The sequence below is a fragment of the Talpa europaea genome, assembly GCF_964194135.1.
Source record: "Talpa europaea genome assembly, chromosome: 6".
In the NCBI taxonomy this organism is placed as follows: domain Eukaryota; kingdom Metazoa; phylum Chordata; class Mammalia; order Eulipotyphla; family Talpidae; genus Talpa; species Talpa europaea.
In genome coordinates, this window is record NC_140072.1 from 84,954,095 (window position 1) to 84,977,625 (window position 23,531).

The window sequence follows — 23,531 nt, forward strand, 5'->3', positions numbered from 1 at the left end:
TTTATATATTTTTTACATCATTTTTCATTTTCGTATAATATATGCATTTTCATCTTAGTTATATTCCCCATACAATTCCCACCCCCATTATTTTGACCCTAATCCCTCCTCTCCTCACCCCCCCCATAGTGTGTCTCTGGTTTATAGTTAGTTGTTGTTGATTTTGATTTTTACTTTACTATAAATAGTCATTTTCCTGGTCCCTTATTTAGATTTTCTAAGTTCCTGCTATGAGTGAGACCATTCGGTATTTTTCTTTTTCTTTTGGCTTATTTTGCTGAGCATGATCCAGCTCTATCCATTTTGCTACAAATTGCATGAGTTTATCTTTTTTGATTGCTGAATAATATTCCATTGAGTATATGTACCACATCTTCTTGATCCAGACATCTATTTTTGGGCATTTTTGTTGTTTCCATAGCTTAACTATTGTAGATAGTGCTGCTATAAACATAGGGGTACAGGTGCCCTTTTGAATTAATGATTCCGTGTCCTCTGGGTAAATACCTAGGAGTGGAATTATTGGATCATATGGAAGTTCCATCTTTAGCAGGTTGAGGAATCTCCACACAACTTTCCATAAAAAATCCACTCCTGAACAGAAAGGAGGTTCATTTATCAGCATAGATTTAAGGGGAAAGAAAAGGCATCATCAGGGTATTGGAGGAGTTCAGAATATCACAGGGATTATCACAAAGAAAGTTTCCTGTTTCTCAGGACTGCTTACAACTTTAAAAAGTATTTGCTTATACCTTGTACATTATAATTGTCAGTTATATTAATCCTACACATAATTTATTCATAATAGTAATAGTTTGCATATCAATATTCACTTGTTTGCCATCATAATTATTCTCTTGTTCTTTATTCTCTCCTGCTCATTCATATTTTCAATTTTTTTATTTTTGCTTAAAAATCCAATCCCTTTAGCTTTTTTTTTTTTTGGTTCAGTATGGATGCTGACATATTCTCTCAATCTTTGTATGGAAATGTTTTATTCCACCTTCATTTTGAAAGATATATTAGGAAGGTATGGAATTATGATTTGGTAATTTGTTTTCAGCAACTTAATTGCCATTATATTATCTACTGGTTTTCAAACTTCCTGTTGGGATATTGGTTATTTTTGTTCCTTTGATACTAACATGTCTCTTTTGTTCTGATTGCTTTTAAGATTTTTTCTTTATTTTCAATATTTTATTACTTTATAGTCTTGTATGATCATTTTTTAATCTACTCTGCATTCCCTGAGCTTTTAAAATATGTACATTGATATATTCCATTTTTTTTTAAATTGACTCTTCATTCTTCAATATTGCTTCTGTCCTACTCATCCTCTCTTTTATTAAACTTCATTTAAACCTTTACATTATTCAGGCCTCCCTGGTGGCACAAAGGGTTAAGATACAACCTATGAAGCTATCTGCAGCCACCACAGAGTGAGTTCGATCCCCAGCCAGGGAGCTACCTACATGGGGCAGCAGATCTCTCCTGACTCACCCACTGCTCCCCTCAGCAGTATATTTCAGTCATTCCTCCTGTTCTGTTTCCACACTCTGTCTCTGGTGAATCTTCTCCCCCTACCCCCCACCTCTGACCTGTACTGCAGTTCTTGCATGCATAAATAAACAAATCTTTAGGGCCTCCCCAGTGGGGCAGCTGTTGAGCGCTGGGTTGCAAAGCTGCCTGCAGCCTCTGCAGCACAAGTTCAATGCCCGCCCACCAGGTGAGGGTCCCACATGGTGCGCAGACCTCTCCTGCCGCCTGCTGCTCCCCTCAGCAGTGTGTTTCGTTAGTCAGCCTGTTCTGTTCCCTGCTCTGGCTCTGGTGAATTCTCTCACCCTCCCACGCTTCTGACTGTACCCAGTGCTTGTGTAAATAAATAAATAAATAAATAAATAAATAAATAAATAAATCTTTAAAAATAAATAAATATTTGCATTATTCTAGCACATCAGACAATTTACTTGTTCAGTGGTCCCCATTTTACTTTCTGTGCATTAATTCAGATATGTTCTATTGTTCTCTTTTCAACATTATTACCCTTGTCTTCTAATGCATCCTATCTACTGCTAAACTCATACTGGGTTATTAATTTTAATATCACTGTTTTTCTTAGTTGTAGAATATCAAATTGATACATTCTAGATAATTTTCTGATGCTACTTTTATATTTCACCTATTTTTACAATTTTTTCTCTATTTTCTTAAACATATAAATCATTACAATGTTACTGACTGCTAAGTACAGCATCTGGAATAACTATATCTTTATTATCAACTATTTTTATTTTTATTTTAGTCATATTTTTGTAACTATGTGCTACAAATCTTTGCTTGCAGGTTAATCATAGTGTACAAAAGAACCTGAGGCTTCAGATGTTATCTTCCAATGATGTCTCCCATTTTCTTTTTTAAAGATTTATTTATTTATACAAGAACCGGGGTACAGTCAGAAGCGCGGGAGGGTGAGAGAATTCACCAGAGCCAGAGCGAGGAACAGAACAGGCAGACTGACAAAACACGCTGCTGACGGGAGCAGCGCGTGCGGCAGGAGAGGTCTGAGACCCATGTGGGACCCTCGCAGGAGGCCGGGGATGAACCAGCGCTGCACAGGCTGCAGGCAGGCAGCTTCACAGCCCAGTGCTCAACCACTGCGCCACCAGGGGAGACCCTCCCATTTTCTTTATTAAGAAAATATTTTCAGTTACTGATATAAATGAAATCTGAGAATAAGCTTGCTCTGGATTTCTCTAGATATTTTGTTTGAGTCAATCTACTTCTAGGTGAAATCGGCTGCTGTAGTATATATCTCTGTGGCTTTACACTGAGAATATGGCAGGTATCCAGCTCATCAGTCTTGAAATTCTGAAAAAGACTGAGCTCTTAGTATTAAAATTTGCAGCCCAGCTTTCCAACTTCTTGTCTATATGGTTTCAAAATCTGGCAAATGTTTTGAGGTGGGGATCAGCAATAAGTTCAGTCAGCTTCTTCCTCCTTGTAGAGGTAGCTTCTTAAACTGTAAAATTTTCAGAGTTTTCATTCTGCCTTTTTAGAACTCCTTAGCTTTCTCCTACATATCCCTCTAGGCAGTAAATGCCCCCTAAATATCAGTTTCAAGTTTCCAAATTGTCACTGTAGCTTAGCATGACAAGAATTGCTATTTTAGTTTCTTCCATTTACCCACCCAACATAAACTTTGTCAAGATTAAGTCCAATCATTTGTTTTCCCAGAGAATCAGCAAATATCCCCATGGTTGAGGGAATAGAAAGGTTTACTACTCTCTGTAACACGTTTCAATTAGTGCTTATTCCTTCTAAATTTCTCTATGGCGTAGGATTTATGTAATTTATCCAACCTTTTCTTGTTTTAATAGAAACTTTGACTGCAATTAACTGTTGTAACTTATCCAAAAGTAAAAATTTTCTCTACTTGTTATTTAAGCTTCAAAATTGTGTTGAATTTGACTATGCAATTTGTATTATCAAAATAAGCTATTAAAAATTATTTTTAGTGGTCTGAATATTGAATTGCATTTTATCATATATGTAATAATAAACTTCAAGATTCTGACATATCTCTCTTATAAGGGTGCCCCATATACCCTCTGCTGTTAGTAATAAACTTTTCAATTTAAACTACATATTTATACTGGAAAGACTCTCAGTTATTGAGATTTTATCAGTTAATAACAGCCAGAAGGAAAACAAAGAAGATTTACAGTGTACCTGTAAGGATGAAGATAGTGTAAGGAATGAGAGGAAATTTGTGGGCTTCAGTGTTCACAGTATTAAGAAACAAAGTCAAATACTCTCTAGAATTGATATAAAACTAAGAGGTGCACAACAAATCAAATACATGTTAGGTCTCAATGAGGAAAAAATAGATTCACAAGAGTAAGTAAGAGAGCAAGAATAATTAACAATTTAGCATTAATTTGGAAACATGTACAAAAATAAAATAAAAGAGAGAAAAAATAACATGAAGTTGAGATCTATTTGTTATAATTATAGTGTCTACCATGTAGGCAACTGCTCAAAATTAGGACTATGTTACAATTCAAATAAACACCTATTCTGATTATATTTCACCTCCGTGACTTTTTGAATGGTACACATGAATGGTTCAGAGTATTCTATTTTCTTGTTTTTGTCAAAATGTGTTTTTGTAGTGGTAATGAATATAGCTGACATAAAGCAAACTAGAGATGACCATATGTCTAAAAGGTAAATCTTCCTATCATCATTCTTTCCAACTTCCTGTGATGCCTTCCAACAAGATACTATGTGTAATTGAGCATACTTATCTATCATCTATCTACCTCCCTATAATCTGTTCATTATATACATCAAAGACAGCACACATTAAACTTATTTCTTGTGTGAATCTTTGGTTTTTAAAATAGCACCATATTCTGAAGAGCTTCCATATTGGTATTTTAGGGCTATTTCACTGTTTTTAAGAGTATCGTACTCTACCAGCTCAGCTAGTCAAACACTGCATCATTCTTTCTAAAGTCTCCTAAATTCTGTAGAAACATTTTTTCTTTAACAGAAGTTATCGCCATAGTTTGCAGTGAATACAAATTTTTTTATTAAAGAAGAAAAAAGACAGACTTGTTGGGATATTGAAAATATCTTAAATTATTCTATGACTGACTTCCTTTGTTTACCATGAACCATAGACCTTTCCAAAATGTTCAGAAGAGGTTTTCCCAAGACATGTCACTTTGATATGTGGATTATTTTGAACTGAGGTCAATGGAGATCCTACAGGCTTACCAGTCCTTTAACTACCTAAAAGAATGAAAATTGGTGGTATTACCCAGAATCACAATTTTATGAGAAACAACCTTTCTATCTATATGACTGGAAAACATTTAACTTCAGGGCATCTGGACTTCATCAAATGATTCATCCCTCTCTTGATCATGCAAGTCCCCCTCCTTTCTTTTTGAAACCCCAGGCCTCTATTCCATTCCTTACCTCAGGATCTGTACATAGCCTCATTTTCCCTGATTAACTTTACAATCTGCACCCACATTTATTCTCTATAAATATGTAATTAAATCTCTCCTTTTCTGCTACTTTTTTTTTTTTAAAGTTGTAAACCCCCCCAGATCTGGGTTGGTCATTAAGTTCTTTTTTTTTTTTTAAGATTTATTTATTTATTTATACAAGCACTGGGTACAGTCAGAAGCACGGGAGGGTGAGAGAATTCACCAGAGCCAGAGCGGGGAGCAGAGCAGGCAGAAGGACCGAAGCACACTGCTGAGGGGAGCAGCAGGCGGCAGGAGAGGTCTGCGAGCCATGTGGGACCCTCCTCCAGTGGCAGGGGATTAAACCGGCACTGCAGCTTCGCAACCCAGTGCTCAACCGCTGCGCCACCGGGGAAGCCCTCTGTTACTTATTTATCTGATGTTAATTTGATTGATCTACCAACCTGACAAGAACTTTGAGGGGTTGGGAAACTAATTCTGCACTCCTACAATCATATATAATGTCAATAATTTAATACATTTTCAAAATTGGCATTATATACTTTAGCTGTACTTTATTAGTTCAAATTTTGAGATCATCTTTTTGAATAATGTGTGACTGTCTTTCAGTTTTGAAAATACTCTGCTCTCAAAAGAATCAAGAGAAATCCAAGAAGTAATTATTGGGTTAAACGGACAACTGTGTAGCAGGCCAGTTCCCCAACTGAGAGACCGTTACTGATTTCACATCCATTAACTGTGAGAGGCTTTACAAATATCATTTGCATGTGTGCACAGTCTCATGGGAATTTGGTCTCTGACTTGACCGGTTTGGGAAGCTGACAAGCACAGATTCTTTAAGAAAAGAGCATCCAAACTAAACTGTAATCCTTCCAGGCTAGTCATCCACTTACAAAAGAAAGCCAAATCTCTGGTCACTGTGTTGGGATAGGAAAAAGTCATCATATAAGGAGCTGCAAATCACATTCTGTTTGATTCATATAAAAAGCTGTGATTACACTCTGAAATGTGTGAAATAAATATCAGTTAACTAAAAAAGTGAGAAAGAAAATCATAAGCAAAGTCAGTTCATGGTCTTTTCTCATCAGGTCAAAGAAGTATAAAATTATAATTAGTAGCCTTTGCATGATGTATTTTGAGCTCACAAAGTCAAACAAGTACTGATTCAATTAACGATCTGGAAGATTTTTACTCCACATGTATAATATATCCACAAAGAAAATTCAACAATTTGTACATTAACAAATTACATATGTTCACACAAGCTACCATTATCAGGATAAGATATATGAATGATTGACTCTGAAGGGGGAAGGTGTTCCCCATGAGAAAGCAGCATAACCAAAGGAGGAAATGATCTAGCCTGTAGAAATCTGTGTGAAGAGACTTCAGTTCCTGCTTTGTTTCACAGTGTGCAACGTTTAATATCTTTGGCGCTTGACCCTGTTTTCATAAAAAGAAACACGAAACATTCTAAAACCAATCTCCTCCAGGAAAAGGTTGATTTACAAGTCTGTGAATGAAGTCAAACTTTACCATATGAACCGTTCTAACATCTTTGTGATCAGAGTTCTTACACAGCTCAGGGCTGAGTTAAGAGTCCACAAGTAGAAAGCCACAGACACCAGTCACATGGTAAGGGCCATGGTTAGCTTGTACATAACAGCATAATTTGGCCAAACACAGAATGTATGTTAGGATTTTTTTTAAACATATTGTTGATATAAAACATTATATTCATCTCAGGTATATAGCAATGATTTGATATCTGCATATATGATAAAATTATCACCACAATAAGTCTAGTTAACATTGATCACCACACATAGTTACATTTTTTTCTTGTAATGAGAACTTTTATAATCTACTCTCTTAGCAACTTTCAAAAACACTATAAAGTATTAGCTATAGTCACTGTGTAATACATTCCATTCCATGATTTATTTATTTTATAACTGAAAGTTTGTACATTTTGTCCCCCTTCAACCATTTCATACACTCCCTGCCTCTGACTCAGGCAACTACCATTCTTTTCTCTCTATCTGTGCTTAGTTTGGTGTTTTGTTTGTCTGGTTAGATTCTACATATGAGTGAGATCATCTAGCATTTGTCTTTCTCTGTCTTATTTCATTTAAGATAATGCCGTCAAGATTCATTCACATTGCAAATGGCAAGATTTCTTTCATTTTTATGGTCTTCTATTGTGTTTATATATCTGTCTACATACATATAGACATCACACGTTCTTTATTCTGTCATCCATCTATGGACACAGATTGTTTCCATATCTTTACTACTGTAAATAAAGTGGCAATGAATGTGGGGGTATAAATACCTTTTGGAATAAGTATTTTTCCTCTCAGTGGATAAATGCACAGATGTAGAGTTGCTGAACTATATGCTTCAGTTGTTGAATAGAAGTTGTGCTCAAAAACAAAGTTTTTAAAAGCCTCAGAGAATAGTGAAATAAATTAGACATTAAAATCTGATTTTTTGGTTTCAATTCTAGATCCCATGTGTCTATTTCTCAGAGTTGCTGATCTTAATTATCTTCTATAAGCCAAGTTTCTTTATTTTTGATTTGAGATAATGCTACCCATCTCAGAATTGTCATAAACATTAGATCAGGTACCATACAAAGTGCTGACTATGTTCTCTCAGATACACTAAGCTTTCAGAAATATTAACTTAGCTTTCTGTTTGTCCTAAATGAAATTGGAGTATTATAGAATAGGAGAGATGAATAAACTCACAGGGAAATAGGAAAATACACATTAATTAGTGGGTAATTGCCATTTTGTTTCACTTTTCACTTATATTTTGTTGCTACTACCTTTTTTTCCAGATTATTAGCAACTCTTACCATTAGAACATCTTCTGACCCTATATTACTTCTCTCTAATACATCCTCTATACATTAACATATTCTTTTTTAAAAAGATTTATTTTTTTTTATTTATACAATAGCTGGGGTACAGGCCAGAGACACGGGAGGGTGAGAGGATTCACAAGAGGCAGAGAGGGGAGCAGAAAAGGCAGACTGACAAAATACACTGCTGAGGGGAGCAGTGGATGAGAAAGGAGAGGTCCACCACGCCATGTTGGAATCTCCCTGGCCAGCCCGGAATTGAACCCACACTGCAGAGGCTGCGGACAGCTTCACAGTGCTGCGCTCAACCACCTGCACCACCAGGGAGGCCCTAAAATATTCATTTTTAAAACAGCAGCATTGTACCTTCCAGGATCACATAAAAATCTCTAACAGACTTTTGTTGCTCAACACTCCAAAACCAAAATCAAAAACTAGATTTTAAAGATATCATAGCATTGATTCTAGTCCAAGATGGTGGCATGAGAGCCTCCTGAACTCCCCTCCTCCCACAGACGCAATAAATCTACAGCTATACACAGAGTTATTCTCTGTAAAAAATGTACAGAAACCAGCTTTACTCTTACATATCAGGTGACTGAGAAAATACCACATAGCACATATCAAAATAGGTAGGAAATGCTGAGGTACACACCTGCCAGAAACCCCATCTGAGACAAAGTATCAACTAATTCAGAGGGAAATCCTAATTCCCAGGTATTCCCCAAAGAGTAAAGGGCTTGGACCACATTTGGCAGCCCAACTTTTAAGATTCTCACCTAAGGGATGGGCCCCCCAAACACCTACCTCTGATCATCAACAGGGTTTGTGTCAATAAGGCACTTAGGGCAATAACCCAAAAAAGCCTAAACAGCTCTTATTTATTTGTTTGCTTGTTTTTTATTTATTTATAATGCTGTGCCATTATTTTACAACACTGTATATGTTTCAGGAATATAAATTCAGAATTTGATAAGTGTATGTACCACATGTCATACACCACCAAAGTTTTAGTGCCATGGACCATAATCAAATTAACTCCCCCTAACTGCCCATGGACAGATGACTGAATAAAGGTATAATATATATACTCACAATGGAATCAGCCATAAAAATAAATAAGATCTTTCCATTTTCAATAATATGGATGAAACCTAAATGATTATACTAAGCACAGTAAGTCAAAAGGAGTAACAAAAATACAAGATGATTTCACTCATATGTGAATTATAAAGAAACAAAGCAAATAAACATACAAAGCACAGTAAAAACAACTCTTAAACTCTGACAATGAAGTGATGGTAACCAGAGGGAAAGGGAAAGTAGTGGGAAACAGTTCTTAGTGGACTTTCTGCAGCTGTACTCCCAGAGCTCAGCATACAGAGATTAAACAAAAAATGCCCACTCCAAATCTTACCTTGAAATAGTCCATTTTGCATACTTTAAAAGCTAGTACCCAAGGACCTCCCCTGGTGGCACAGGCGCTTGAGCGCAGCACTGTGAAGCTGTCCACAGCCTCTGCAGCGGCAGTCTGATCCGGCCGGCAAGGGTCCCACATGGCGCGGCAGACCTCTCTTGCCTCGCCCACTGCTCCCCTCAGCAGTGTGTTTCATCAGTCTGCCTGTTTTGCTCCCCTCTCTGTCTCTGGTGAATCCTCACACCCTCCCGCGCATCTGGCCTGTACCCCAGTTCTTGTATAAATACATAAATAAATCTTAAAAAAAAAAAAAAAAGCTAGTACAATAACCTGGAAACTGAGATTTTCCCCATAGGGCAAGGAAAGCAGCGGGCACTATCCCTGTCTTCTTTTTTATTTTTTTTTTTAACCCTGACCAGATACTTTATTTCTCTACACCATGATCTTGGACTTCATGCTTCCAGGAACTCTTGACGATGTCTTCTCTTATAGATGTCTGTATCTTTTACTACCATCCCTGTCTTCTTAATAACGCCCCTATCGCCAATATCTCCTTGAAGGAGGCTTTACACACCTGAGACACTCTTGCTTTTGTGTCTACCACCAAAAGGATGGGTTGTTGGATCATCTGGAGATCTAACTTCCTTTCTGATAGTCTAAGGGAATTACATTCACACATCCCATAGGACTGTAGCAAAAAAAAGAAACAGTTGTTACAAATATAGGAGCACTCCCTTAGCCCTGTAGCTGAATGGATAAAAAAAGACCCACTTTATGCTGCTTACAAGAGACTCACTTCAGCTCTAAGATACTCTTAGGCTGAAAGTGAGAGAACAGAGAAAGACACTCCATGCAAATAGAGACCAAAAATTAACAGCAGTAACTATACTCCCATCAGACAAAATAGACTTTACACAAAGACTATACATAGTAAGAGACAAACAAGAGTTATATAGTGATAAATGGGTCAATCCAACCAAAGGATATATTATTGATAAATAGTTATGAATCCAATGTAAAGACACTTCAATATATAGGCAAAGTATTAACAGACTTGAAAGAATAAATAGATAGCAAATAGAAAAATAGTAATAAATATTGCAGTACAATAATAGTTATGTATGTGAGGATGTGTTGATGAACCTGATGGGAGGAATATGTCACAATGAATACATATATCAAATCAAGATGTATACTTTAAATATCTCACAAGGGCCACCCTGGTGGTGCAAGGGGTTAAGTCTCAGCACTATGAAGCTATCTGCAGCCACTGCAGCACAAGTTTGATCTCCAGCCAGGGAGCTGACCTATAGTGCAGCAGACCTCTTCTATCTCACCCACTGCTCCCCTCAGGACTGTATTTCAGTCAATCCACCTGTTCTGTTTCCCACTCTATCTCTGATGAATCCTCTCACCCACCCCTCACACCTCTGGCCTGTACCCCAGTTCTTGAATGCAAAAATAAATCTTTTTAAAAATCTCACAATTCTATTTGCCAAATCTACCACCAGTAAAGCTAAAAAAAAAAAAAAACTTAAAAAAAAACAAATACATGAATCTTCAAATATATCAATAGGGTAGCAGAGCTAAGACATTCCAGAGACAAGTAGAAAGCAGCCTGAAACTCAAGATCCATAAACAACTTAAAAAATTTTCTGAATTAGCATCAAGGTGGTGTTTCATGGCCTGCTTTGAAGCTCCAGATACAGTTAATCCTCCGTACTTACACATACACAGAGCACATGGTGAGTGATAACACAGAGAGCATTAAAAGATAACATTTAGAAAACTAACAAAGTATAAATGCCCTTAAAACATAAATATCATGACCAAAAATGGGATGGAAATTTAAGACAGTAGACAAAGATACAACTAAGACCACTAAGTTAAATTCCAGGGTGAAAGCAGAAGCTGTAAGAATTTTACTTTTATTTGGTAGAACAGGACTAAAACCACAGTGAGAATCAGGTCCAGTGATTGATACTCAAGTCTAAAGTCAGACTTTCTTCACTAAAAGATGAGGGCCAATGTGGTCAGGTTGTTCTCAGGACAATGATGTAAATCAATCTACAGATCTGAACTAGATGAAGCACATGACTGGGACACGGGCCAAATACCCACTAACTGAGCATCTGTTTCTATAATACCATCAAAAAAATCACTTCCAGATGGAGAATGAAGTCCGCAATATAAGACTAAGTTCTAAGATCAATATAGATAAGGATGAGCTCAAAGAGAGAGCAGGATGGAAGAAAAACATTTCACATGAAATAGACCTTCACACAACCAAATACCAAGACATGTAAAGGAAGTTAATGCTAAGAAATAAAAAATCAACAGTGAGAATTTCATGTATCCCAAGTAGAAATAAAATACCAACCAGAATTTGGGATCTTCAAATAGCTAACATTTTTTTTAAAAGATTTATTTATTCATACATACAAGAACCAGGGTACAGGCCAGACGCGTGGGAGGGTGAGAGGATTCACCAGAGACAGAGTGGGGAACAAGCAGACTGACGGAATACACTGCTGAGGGGAGCAGCAGGAGAGACAGGAGAGGTCTACCGCACCATGTGGGATTATCGCCGACCAGCTGGGATCGAACTGGCGCTGCAAAGGCTGCTGACAGCTTCATAGCACTGCGCTTAACCGCCTGCACCACCAGAGGAGGCCCAGCTGAAGTTTTTTTTTTTAAGATTTATTTATTTATGCATACAAGAACTGGGATACAGGCCAGAGGTGTGGGGGATGAGAGGATTCACCAGAGACAGAGTGGGGAGCAGAACAGGCAGATTGACTGAAACATACTGCTGAGGGGAGCAGCAAGCGAGTCAGGAGAGGTCTGCTGCGCCATGTGGGTAGCTCCCTGGCTGGCTGGTGATCAAATTCGTGCTGCAGTGGCTGCAGATAGCTTCATAGGTTGCATCTTAAGCCCTTGTGCCACCAGGGAGGCACTGAAATTTTGTTTTGTTTTGTTTTTAAACTAATTATATAATAAAAATAAGCACAAATAAAATACAAGTAAGTGAATATGTAAAAAAAAAGCACAAATCAAACACAAGCAATTGAAATGTAAAAATATAATTTTTAAATAAGAATAGTTATTAAATGGATGAAAATGAGTCAGGGTGTAAGAAATAACTGCTTAGAGATTTAAGGGTTTTTGAGGAGTGATGCATATGTTCTAAAATTATCAATAGATTTTAGCGACAGTTGCACAAGTTTACAAATGTAACCAGAAACTGTTGAATTGTAACTTCAATTGGAAAAAAAAAAATATGTGTATATTTTAGCTCAGCAAGGCTTCTTAAAATCATTAACGTAAAAAATATTTTCAATAGAAAATTATAGCTCCATCATAACAATTCTCATATTTCATCCATTCTAAGATGCACATATTCTTCACAGTTTAACATCGTTGAAGTCAAGATATATCTTATAACAAAGATAACCTATAATCATTAAGTAGCCCCTGTGAATGAAATTGTCACTGCTTCAAGTCTTACTTATGTGCACTTGCATATACCTGTTCATTCAGTTATGTGCTTTGTTTCATATGACTTCCATCTAAAATATTTTCAAAGTATTAATTTATGATTATTCCTAAGAAGTTAGGATCAGTGAAACAGTAGGGGGGGATAAAGTTTGACATTGAGACAAATATCATTTGTGAACTATTTCAACATCTAGTTGGGAAGAGTAGTGATAATTTTTTTTTTAAGATTTATTTATTTATTTATACAAACACTGGGTACAGTCAGAAGCGCGGGAGGGTGAGAGAATTCACCAGAGCCAGAGCAGGGAACAGAACAGGCAGACTAACGAAACACACTGCTGAGGGGAGCCGTGGGTGTGGCAGGAGAGGTCTGTGTGCCATGCGGGACCCTCGCTGGCGTCTGGGGATCCAATCGGCGCTGCAGAGACTGTGGGCAGCTTCGCAGCCCAGCGCTCAACTGCTGCACCACCAGGGGAGGCCCTGATAATAATTTTGTGTGTGTGAAATAAACAACAAAAAAAAAATCCTTTAAAGATTGTAAATAAAGGAAATATCTGTCAGTTAGAAACTTCATCTTACTTTGATTGCAAGCAATAACAGGAGAAAGTGTCAGATCCTAGAAAAAGGTATACTTATTGCAAAGCTAACAAAACTTAAACTATAGAGCCTTCACTTGCACAAACCTCTTCCAAGACTCTTTTCCTATTTTTTTTTTCATAAAGAGGGATCCCAATAGCAGGTCCTCCAAAACTTGAATCAAGTCCCGCCCTCAGAAGAGGTGACAAAATTTTTCAAAGCACAGTTGACTGAGGTGATGCTTTCATGGATCAAGAAGACATGTTATCAAGTTGACAGTGATCAGTTTCACAGCCACTTCTGTGAAATTTCTTCTCATGCCATGTAACTCAATTGAAGGAAAAATGCAATTATAGATTTTATTAAGTAAGAAAAACTAGTAAAACCCCATTCTCCTTTCACATGGCCCAAAATTATACTAACACTGTTGAAAGGCTAATGAGATCAGATCAAGCTCCTGAATTACAGCATATCACTGTGATTCCATTCAAAATTGATGTTCAAAAGGTTTTATCATAGTTAATTTTAAACTGCAAAACAATTCCTGTGAGGTGGAACTTTTCCCAAAGAAACACACACACACACACACACACACACACACACCCCAAAGGCGGAAAGGAGAAAATAAAAGAAGGGGGTGGGGAAAGAAACAGAAGAAGGAGAGGCAAAGGAGAAGAAAGAGAGTTAGTGATTGAGGGCCGACTAATTGTTATCTGGAATAGCTATCAAGTATCTCTATATGTGAATTCTTAATTTACCAAATATGTAAATACTTAATGCATTTCAAAATGTGCATGTAATGATAGACTAACCAAAATCAGTGATTTAGTTTTTAATACCGGTGACATTACTGGACATTTGTAACAAACCCGCAGATGTCATCAGGAGTAGTTACATTTGTGTTGGAGAGCTGACATCAATTTCATTCCTATTCCACCTTACAGTAACAAGTTAGCTTCCAAATTTGTAGTTCTGCCAAAGTGACTTCAGATCTAGGTACTCTAGACCATTTTAGCGAAGAAAAGATATGTACTCTTTTTGTCAAGAGTTCTGAGTTGATCAAGCCCAAGTTGATGGTGTTGGTATGAATTATGAAGGGGATGTTCTTACTGCTGCTTGGAGGGATGTTATAACTTATTCTCGGTGCCCAAGTTTCCCCACTTTTGACCATTTATTTATTTACTCAAATTCTAGGTCTCATCCTCTTTTTCAAAGGTTAATAATTTTGTGAGACTGAAGTTAAAGGAAGCTCTAATTTCTCCAAGGTGTTGTTGGGGCTCCCATTGCTATCCTGGGCCTTAAGGTAAGAGAGTAATATTCAATTACATTTTCACCAAGATTATTTTTCACTTAAAATTATGATTATAAATTCCTTTTTATACCATTAAAATGTTCCTTTTTAAATATATAATTTGTAGTCCAAGTCCAACCCTTCTGATTCAATCACCATTTTAGTATAAGTAGTCAAATTGGCAATAGTATCTTCTATGTGGTTTGGACAAAATCCTTTTTTCCCCAATTTTCTACTTATATCATCAATTAATCATGTTTTTGAGAGATTTTCAAAAAACTCATATAAATGTTTCCAGTAATTTTGATTGGAACAGACTTTTCCTAATTTGAGGTCAGAATTTTTTTTTTTCCCACAAAAAAAAAAAAAGCCACAATTTAAGCATAGCAGTAACTATGTCAAACAGGCAAAAAGCTATGTTCTATTAGTTGCATCAAAACACATGCAATCTATTTTTACAGCCAATGAAAATCATGATTTATTTTCCATACTAATATCATAGTAAACATTTCAAAATAAAAGAAGAAAAATTGGAATACACTTAGCCAAATAATCTATACACAGAGGGAAAATCAGAAATATGTTATCTTTAAAAGTCTTGGGGAAATGGAATCTTTCAAGGATTTCTTTACCTAAGATATTATAACAGAGAAAACCAAAACAGCACAAAATGAATACATCTTAATTATTTATAGCTAAAACCTTTTGGATATGGATGTCACTTCTTGTAGAATCACTGGGAAATTGTGGGGTAGAACTTGAAATGTAAAAGGAAGAGTTTGAGCATAAACCCGAGTGTCTCACTCAGCAATGAAACACAACTCAGGCAGCCACAAGTGTTTACCAGATGACCAGGAGTGTCTGATGACAGTCCCTGGTCAGTCCATCCCATGGTTTACTGGTTGCTTTTTGTGTGTGTGTGTGTGTGTGTATGTGTACTTTTACACAATGAATGCACTTTCCCCAAACTTGCCCACCCATAAAGACTTTTTTTTTTTTTACTTTATTCTTCAAAGATCATCTTTACTCCAAAATAAGGATGTGGGATTTATGCTGTTGTGTTCTTCTGATTATCTTACATTTTATGATTTTTTTTCCCTACTTCATAAAAGTTGCCTCCAGGATACATCACTTACACAGTTGATTGCTGTTAAAGATAACTTAAATCCATATCTAGTGATTTGGAGTGAGTTAGGGCAAGTAATAATATGTGCATACAGATACATTTCCTAAACTCACCATTACCGGTGCCACAAAAAAAAATTATTACTGTAGTGAAGAAAAAGGAAACATTTATTGAGGAGTTTTCTAAAGAAGATTCTGTGCTGATTGGAAAAAGACTATAGAATAGAAATGTATCTAGTTTTTGAAGGTGAGGACAAAAAAAAAATCCCTAATGTTTAAATGGTTTCAGTCAGTTGGTACAATAGATAAAAGTACAAAAATTCCTGCAGAATTGGTCAGAATACACAGGAGTCATGAATACTCAAACAGTGCTGGGGTTTTCATCTTTGCTGTTCTAGATAACACATTTCTGCAATGTCTTATTCTATTCCTTCATCCAATTTTATGGCACTTTTTAATGTTCACCTGTATCATACCTTGAAATGATTGCAGAGATCAAATTACATTATGCCTTTGAAGAACACAGCATGTGGGTGTTTACAGAATGCTAATTTTTTTCTTATAGGGAAATTTGTTAGACTTAATGGACCAAAATCACACTGTAGTTTCAGGGCAGGTATTACCCTCTCTAAAACCTCAAGTTTCTTTCATCTTCATACTGTTTTTTTAATCCATTTTGTCCTTACAGATGAAGACCTTGGCAGAAATAGCATGAGGACAAAAGCAAAAAGCCCAGCACATGTCAACAAGTTAGAGGTTGTGGAACCACTGGAGAGCAGCAACCTAGCCAGCCTATCAGATACTGCTGAACACCATCAGTCATTGAAATTTGGTTTCCATCAGATATGAAAAGCCTCCATGCAACTGTGTCACCACATCCCTAAAGTCTTTGAAAGTGAGCACAAATTTTAACTCCCCATCAGGAATATTAGGATTCAAAGATTATACAGAAAGGGAAAGACAGTTACTGGATGATCTCACTATTCTCGTAGAGTATAAGTAACTAAAGAAAGAAAACTGACAAAATAAAAATAAAATATATTAGTTACCAGAGGGAATAGTAGGGAGGGAGAAGAAAGGTGAGGGAAGTTGAGAAGATTGTGATATTAGAGCTTTGGTGGAGGGTGAATGAAGCAGGTGCACATGTGGAGGTGTGAAGTTTTACTGCCAAAATTAAACAGCTCATCAAATTAGTGGCAAATCAATAAATCTTGGGGAAAAATACTAAAGGAAGCTCTTTGAGTGGAAGTAAAAGGATACCAACTAGTGTCTTAAAAACATAAGAAGGTGGGTCTCCTCTGGTGGCACAGTGATTGAGCGCTGGGTTGAGAAGCTGCCCATAGCCTCTGCAGTGCTGGTTCCATTCCCGGCCTCCAGTGAGGGTCCCACATGACACGACAGACCTCTCCTGCCATGCCCGCTGCTCCCCTCAGGAGTGTATTTTGTCGGTCTGCCTATTCTGTCCCCCACTCTGGCTCTGGTGAATTCTCTCACCCTCCCGCGCTTCTGACTGTACCCAGTGCTTGTATAAATAAATAAATAAATCTTTTAAAATAAAAAAAAACCAAAAACATAAGAAGATAGCATAGAACTCACTGGTAATGTTAAATATAGAAAGTTAGTTTACAATTTACTTACAATTCTAGTTTAAAAGTTAAAACACAAATTTAGTAAAAACAATCATAACTACAATAATCTGTAACTGGTTATTAAATATTAAAATTATGTAGGGGCCTCCCTGGTGGCACAGGGTTTAAAGTCTCAGCGCTATCAAGCCATTGCCAGCCACTGCTGCATGAGTTCGATCCCTACACAGGGAGCACATGGCATAGCAGACCTCTCCTGTTTCACCTTTGCTCCCCTCAGCAGTGTATTTCAGTAGATTTGTCTATTCTGCTCCCCACTCTGTCTCTGGTGAATTTCCACACCCCCGGCACCTCTGGCCCACAGCCCAGTTCTCGTATGCATAAATAAGTAAAAAGGCCTCCCTGGTGGCGCAGCGGTTGAGCGCTGGCTTGCGAAGCTGCCCGCAGCCTCTGCAGCGCCGTTTCCATCCCCGGCTGCTCCCCGGCCACCAGAGGAGGGTCCCACGTGGCGCGCAGACTTCTCCTGCCTCCCGCTGCTCCCCTCAGCAGTGTGCTTCGGTCCTTCTGCCTGCTCTGCTCCCTGCTCTGGCTCTGGTGAATTCTCTCACCCTCCCGCGCTTCTCCCTGTACCCAGTGCTTGTATAAGCAAAGCAAACAAACAGACAAATAAATAAATAAAACATGCCTCTATTAAAAAAAAAAGTAAAAAAAAATCTTAAAATAAATAAATAAACAAATAAATAAATAAAACTATGTAAACTGTAGCATCAATAAACATATATGAAGGGCAAAAGTTAAAATATAAATTTCGTAGCTCTGGGGGCCTTCCTGGTGGTGCAAGGGGTTAAGACACAGCACTATAGCGCTACCTGCAGTGACTGCAGCATAAATTTGATCCTGGGCCACGGAGGTGACACATGGCAAAGCAGACCTCTTCTGTCATGTCCGCTGCTCCCCTCAGCAGTGCATTTCAGTCAGTCTGGCTGTTCTGTTCCCCACTCTGTCTCTGGTGGGTAAGAATCCTCTTACCCACCACATCTCTGGCCTGTACCCCAGCTCTTGTATGCATAAATAAATAAATCTTTTTAAAAAATAGTAGCTATGAAGTTATTTTAAAAAAAGGTGTTAAATGTTTGCTTTGGCAGCACATACACTAAAAAAATTTTAAAAAGATAAAGTGTTTTAAAAAGGATTGGGAAACAATGGATCGGTGCTTTCATTATCAGCAGTTCATTGTTTTTGAACCCAAAAAGCTAGCCCTACAGAACTAATCATCAACTGCAAATGGAAAATAATGACATTTGTGGAGAACAAAAATGGTCCAAATAGTGTCCTCTGATGCACACTTTGTCGGGAAGTGACTAGATAATACATTATGTCACACAAAGAAATGGACAAAAGAGGAAACATGGAACCAGGACTTGGGGAGAAGAAGTAAGGGATGCCCCCAAGTAATGATGAATGAAGAACTAGGGTAATAGCCTTTCAGTGTATCTGTTCAGTCTGGAATAGAAAAATGAGGGCTCCAGATAGAAACTCTTCTTGATGGATGAAATAGGTTAATACCATGTGCATGTAAGTAGCTGAGGAACCCCACTTCAGAAATCTTGCAGAACCATTTTTTATGGATAATACTTAGCAAAGAAAAGACAGATGTTAATTTCATGCAACATAATTTTTGTTCAAGAAAAGTAATACTAGTCAAGCATTTAATGCCGAATAATTGCATATATCCATAATATTACAAACTATGAATGCTGAAGTTAAAACTAAATTTGCACACCTCATCAAACTTACTAATTACTAAATACTACTTGCTAAATACCCTTATAATTAGCTTCTCAAAACACAATCCCTAGCCTAAAATAGATTTATTGGGTAGTATTACTAAACTGAGACAAAAATAAATAATTTTGCAAAGGGCCGAAGTTTGAAAAAAAGGATTTTCTCATGCAAAATTTTTGTCGTTCGAGTAGTCTGAAAGAAAAGTGGCAAAAAATCCAGTTTCACAAAGATATATATGGGAATATGTGATAAAGGACAAGAAGGGGACAAGATTTAAAGATGCAAAAGCTGTAGCCTTAATAAAATCACAAACAATATAGCCTGGAAGACATATATCTTTTATGCAGAAAGAAAAAAACAAAACAAAACAGAACAGAACAGAACAAAAAAAAAACAGACATTGAAGCATCTGAGCTAAACTCCAAAGCTGTAGAATTCATTCTTTGGTCCAGATGATGACTGGAACTTGAAAGATTTTAAGCAAAGAAGACGGATGGGATCCATTTAAGCACCACATTCTCTTAGAAGTTCTGTCTGGCTCCTAAATTATTCTTTGTTCCCTTGGTAATACAGTAAATGTTGAACTATAATTACAGATTAACTGGGCTATGTTTTGAGCCATTAATCTTTGTTAATTTTTACTGTACATACACAACACAGATTAAGCAAGAAAGAAATTCTTCCAGACCCAGGGATAAAGGGGTAGAATATGGGTCAAACAGCAGACCCAAAAATTACAAAAAAAGCATCTGAGAGGCAATAAACAGGCCTGCAGAAGGATGATGTTTCTGAGACTATCTTTGTAGATGCCACTGAGTTCATAATCCTAGGGAGAATGGAAAGTGGTCATACCCTAACCCAGCAGAACAGAGGCTCAAAATCACTGATTAATTTTTGCATTAGTTCCAGATGCATTAAATCAAATCTTTTGAAAGCATAGTTCACTCCTCCTTTAGACTATAAATTCCAAGAAAGTAAAGATTATATCTACATTAATCATTGTTGTGTTTCTAAGATTAATTTTAGCACATCATGTGTCCTCCAAAATGCTGTTTGTCTGAAACTATAATAATAGATGTTCCTTTTTAAAAAATATTTCTAGAAGCAATGTGAATAGACTAGAAAAGGATAATATGAGTTAAGTGATTTGGGCATGTGTTGAAGATGAGATTCTCAATGAAAAGACTAAGCAGAGGTATTTGGCAAATATCTGGAAGATAAAATTAACAATTCAAAATATTAAGTGAAGGCCTGAGAAAGTCAAATTTAATTATCATGAACCAGTGATAATTAGTGAGCTATATTAAAGCAGGAAGAAAATTTCTCAACAATCATGAACTCACTAAGTTAGTCATGAACGTGGTTTAGGTTACCATGGCATAGGTGTATATTAGATATATTATAATGTCATGTTCATATGTCAGAAGGGCATTTTGGCCTTGAAATGCAATAAAACATAAGTCAGAAAGATAATATAGAACTGAATTATTCAACATGGTAGTTATAGCTACCTTTGAGTAATTTCAATTAAATTAATTAAAAATAAATATAAAAAATCAGTTGCTCTGTGGCATTGGCATATTTCAAGTGTTCAATAACCATATGTTGCTAGTGGCTTCCATGGTGGACAAAACAAAGAACATGTACACTTCTATGGTCACATCCTTGACATTGGCCTCATCTAGCCCTGCCTAGATAATCTGAGAAATTATGAATCCCAACATTTCAATATCTAATCAATCATTCTCTCACTCCACCTTCCCTCATTCCCTCACTTCCTAGCATATCTCTTTTTTTTGGATTTATTAAATCCCATATAATATCCTCCTTCCCCATTTTCCTACCCTATGGAGACCCTTCTCATATTATTTCATTTGCAGTCTCCATTCAGCCCAGACTCCATGATCTATCATTCTTTATAATACCTTTAGTGTTCTCACATTTCCATCCTTATCCAGAAACTGCCTGTAAGCTTTCATTCATATTATATCAATATCAAAAAAATACCTTTTGCTTCACCATTGGGTTGTTCAATGCTACCAGAATAAACACACTGTATTTTGTGAGATGGCTGTGGACCTTAGCCAGGCCTCCAGCCCTGCTAACCACTCTTCCTGACCAAATTCCATTCCACTGTTGTTCAGTGACTGTAATACATCTTTATACCACTTCTTAAGTCTGTAACTCCACCACCTGCACCTCTGTAAGTGAGAGATTTTGCCTCCTAATTATCCTAGAAAACCAAGACCCTTAAGCATAATTGCCCTGAATTTCTTGCTTATAATTATTTATCACTGCAGCAAAATTCTCTTTATTTTCCTCCAGGCACAGGAAAAAAAAGGTATTTTTAATTTGTTGCTAAAGCGTATTTCTATTTTTTTAATAATATATGTATATATGTATTTATAACTTTTATTGAGATAATGTTGGTTTACAACACTATATGTGATTTAAAACTATAGGTTCATGCATCTTCAGATGTATGCTACTGCAACACACCGACTACTAAAGCACTAATAGACTATAGTTTAATGGACCCCCTTACACAATGCCCCAAATACCCCAAAAATGCCCCTCATGTAGCTTCCATTCTACACTCAGATGTCTAGGGTTGGTTTGTTTTGGTTTATTTTTGTCTGCTACTTTGTTTCTTTATATTCTATATATGAATGAACTCATCCAATGTCTTTTTCCTTCTGACTTATTTCACGTATTTCTATCAGTGTTGTTGCAAATAGTAAGCTTTTATCTTTTCTTGTAGATGAGTAGTATTCCACTGTATATATGTACTACATCTTCTTAATTTACTCACCTGTCCTTAAGTACTTAGTTGTTTCCATAACTTGGCTATTGTAATAGTGCTGTGATGAATATAGGATTGCACATATACCTTTGAATTAGTGTTTTTGCATTCTTTGGGTCAATACTTGGGAGTGAAATTGCTGAATCATATACTACATCTATGTTTTAATATTTTGAGAAAATCCATACAGTTTTCCCTAACTGGCTGACCAGACTATATTCCCACCAACATGTATAAGAGTCCTTTTTTCTCCACATCCTTGACAATATTCGTGCTTTCTGGTCATTTTTGATAAGAGCCATTTTCAGGGACTTGAGGTAGTATCTCATTGTGGTTTTGATTTGCATTTCCCTGATGATAAGTGCTGATGAACATTTTTTTCACAAGCCTGTCTGCCATCTGTATGTCTTTTACAATAAATCATTACAGTGAAGCGGAAGGATACAAAATCGACATACAAACATCTATTGCATGCTTATACTCAAGCAATGAACTAGTAAAGAAAATGTCAAGAACAAAATCCTATTTACAATTGCATAAAAAGAATTGTAAAATAATGGCCCTCCCTGGTGGTGCAAGAGGTTGAGACGCGGCCTGTGGGGCTGTCTGCAGCCTCTACAGCATGAGTTTGATTCCCTGACTGGCAGGGAAGCAGCCCACATGGTGCAGCAGACCTCTCCTGACTCACCCGCTGCTCCCCTCAGGAGTGTACTTCGGTTGATTTGCCTGTTCTGCTCCCCATGTTCTGCTCCCCTCTCTGTCTCTGGTGAATCTTCTCACTCCCCACACCTCTGGTCCATGCCCCAGCTCTTGTATGTATAAATAATTAAATCTTTTTAAAAAAAGAATTGTAAAATAACAAATGTGGTGATAGACCTATACAACAAATTAAAAGAGATTGTTAAAAAAAAATGACACAAAGAAATGGAAAGACAATCTATGCTCATGGATTGTAAAAATTCTCATTGTTAAAACAGCTATTTTACTAACGCAACATATAGGCTCAATTCAATGGCATTCTTCAAAGAAAAAGAGAAAACCTTACTGAAATTTATATGGAACCAGAAAAGTGAGAGCAATTATGACAAAAAGAAAACAGAATGTAGGTCTCCAGACTTCAAATTGTTCTACAAAGCTACAGTAATCAAAACAGTTGGGTATTGGGATAAAAATAGACACTGTCAAATGGAATAGAATTGAGATCCTAGAAATAAGCTCACACTTATTTGCATAGTTAATCTGTGACAAATAGCCATGAGCATACAATGGAGGAAGGAAAGTCTCTTCAACATATGTTGTTGGGAAAACTGGACAGCAACATGGAAAAGATTGAAACTAGACCACTATCTTATACCATACATAAAAATTAACAAAAATAGGTTAAAAACATGTATGGAAGACTTGACAATATAAAATGCATCTGCCAAATACTGCATGATATTTACTTTGGTGATATCTTTGGGAACTTGACTCTAATATTAAGAGAAACAAAAGCAAAAAAAAAAAATGGAACTATATCAAACTAAAAAGATCCTGAACAATGAAAGAAACTACAATTAAAAGGAAAAGACACCCTAACAA